Below are 2,580 nucleotides of genomic sequence, written 5' to 3'. Positions count from 1 at the left end.
AATAAATGGAGACATGGCAGATGGAGAAGGAGATGAAACATAGGCTTAGAGACATAGGGCATCCAAAGGGATGGGACCTGAGGAGACAGCAAACAGCGAAAGATAATGGGGACAGGGACAGAGTGGTGGATAAGAGTACCAGGTCAAGGGAATGAACCACAGGTTAAAGGGATAGTGTCACAGTAGGGATGGGCACAGGGGAGAGGAGAGATGAGACAGGGTGGCCGAAGAATGAGACTGTCAGGTAAAGGGGTTGGTGATGAGCTAGAACAAGGTGTAGGAAAGCAATTTCTTTTCTACTTTATGTGTGTGACTGTATCGCCTATTTATGTATGTATGTATGTATGTGCACCCATGTGCACAATGCCCACATAAGTCAGAAGAGGGCGTTGGATCCCCAGGAACTGGACTTACAGCTGGTTGTTAGCTGCCATATGGGTGCTGGGAACAGAACCCATACCTCTAGAAGAGCAGTCAGTGCTCTTGACCGCAGCAGAGTCATTTCTCCAGCCCCAGAAAGCAGTTTTGTAATCCAACACCTCTGCTCCCTGCCCCCAGCAGCACCAGCCTCCATCCTGACTGCACTCTCTTGAGAGATGGCACCGGCCAGTTTTGTAACCCAACACCTCTGCTCCCTGTCCCCAGCAGCACCAGCCTCCATCCTGACTGCACTCTGAGAGAGATGGCACCAGGCAGAGTAAGATTCTGCCTCCTGTACCAGACATGGTTGCACAAGCCTTTAATCCCAGTGCTTGGGAGTCAGAGGCTGGTGGATCTCTGTGAGTTCAAGGCCAGCCTGGTCTACATTGTGAGGTCCAGGCCAGCCAGGGCTCCAGGAAGACCCTGTCTCAAAAAGACCAAAAAGAAAAATTTTGTCTCCTGCTCCAACTCTTGCTCCAAGAGCTGTGGGTGGCTGAGGTCAGCACCAAGCCTAGCCACACGACCTCCTCTCAGTGGTTTAAAAGTCAGCATGTACAGCCCAACCCCCAAGCATGCAACTCAGTCATGGGCCACATCAACAAGTACACCAAAACCTGTGAAAACCGCAACACCTTCCTGCACGCGTCCTTCTCTAGTGTGGCCTCCACCTGCCGGACTCTGGCCCTAGCCTGCAAGAATGGCCGGAAGAACTGGCACCAAAGTCAAAAGTGTGTCCCTGACCACGTGTGAACTCACCTCCAGGAAGATCCCGAACTGCAGATACACAGGAAGCATCAGAGTGCATTTTACATAGTAGCCTGTGACCCTCCTCAGGAAGAGCACTCTGGAACATTCCAGCTGGTTCCTGTGCACTTGGACCAAGTACCTTAGGTTTCCAGACTTCCAGACTCTTCGGCTGAGTCCTAATCACCTGTCCAGGCCTCTGCTATGAGCCTTCTTTTCCCCTGTCTCTTGGGTCTTTCCTGCATCAGGCTCTTCAGAGAGGATGAGGGAGCTGACAGTTGTGTAGGCCAAGCTCCAAGGAGTGAGCCCTTCATATTTTTGTTCATGTGCTCCTAGAAACTTATCCCCGAGAAAGGGAATGAGCAAGCTCAAGAGGCTGGGCTTGCCGGTTTAGGCCTTAAACATCTCTCCCTTCCCTGTCTCTTTATTTTGTTTTTTTTTTTTTCATTACTTTTATTTTATGTGATGAGTGTATTACCTACATGTATGTGAGTGCACCCATGTCGTGCAATGCCACAGAGGTCACAAGAGACCTTCGGATTCCCTTGGAACTGGAGTTAAGGATGATTCGTAGCTGCCATGTGGGTGCTGAGAATCGAACCCGGGTCCTCTGCAAGAGCAGTCAGTGCTCTTAACCGCTAAGCCATCTCTCCAGCCCATTTTTGTTTTATTTTTATATGTATGTTTTACCTGCATGTAAATGTACCTGTATTGTGCAGGGCCACAGAGGCCAGAAGAGGGTGTCAGATTCCTTGGAACTGGAGTTATAGATGGTTATAACTGTCATGTGGGTGCTGGGAACAGAACCCAAGTCCTTTAGAAGAACAGTCAGTGCTCTTAACCACTGAGCCTTCTCTCCGACCCCTCCCTGCCCTGTATATGGCAGCATGACAGAAGAAAAGTAATAATAAATAAATAAGGAACAGGGATATATGAAACTCATAGACAGTGCTGTTTCCATTCCTAAGCTAGAAATCTTTCCTGTTCTGACCCAGTAAGGTGACTTGTGTGGGGACAGGTGTCTGGAGGGAATGGAGAGCACAAAGGAATGCTACGTCATATTCTACCCATAGCACTCGGTGCCTTTCATAATCTACCCACATGAATCATCTACTCCCTGCTGAGATGGATCTGACAGGGATCACTTGCCTCCTTTATGGATGAAGAAATTGAGATTTCAGAAAGCTTGATTAAAAAGAGCTTGTCAGGGCTAGAGAGATGGCTCAGCGGTTGAGAGCACTGGCTGACCTTGCAGAGGACCTGGGTTCTATTCCCAGCACCTATATGGCTGCTAACAACCATTTGTAACTACAGTTCCAAGGGAATCTGACAAAAAATAAAAATTAAAAAAAAAAAAATTTAAAGAGCTTGCCTGAACTTGAAAACAGGTGTCCTCAATCTTACCACTGTGCTACT

General features: G+C 48.4%; 1 pseudogene; it reads left to right on the top strand.

Annotated features, from left to right (window-relative positions):
- The first annotated feature begins 231 nt into the window (after positions 1-231).
- Positions 232-1,311, top strand: LOC103733688 (annotated as a pseudogene).
- Positions 1,312-2,580: the final 1,269 nt, after the last annotated feature.

Source organism: Nannospalax galili, unplaced genomic scaffold, assembly GCF_000622305.1.
Source record: "Nannospalax galili isolate Female #2095 unplaced genomic scaffold, S.galili_v1.0 scaffold196, whole genome shotgun sequence".
NCBI classification, from domain to species: Eukaryota; Metazoa; Chordata; class Mammalia; order Rodentia; family Spalacidae; genus Nannospalax; species Nannospalax galili.
The sequence above is the reverse complement of the archived record's forward strand: the minus strand, read 5'-3'. Positions and strand labels throughout refer to the sequence as shown.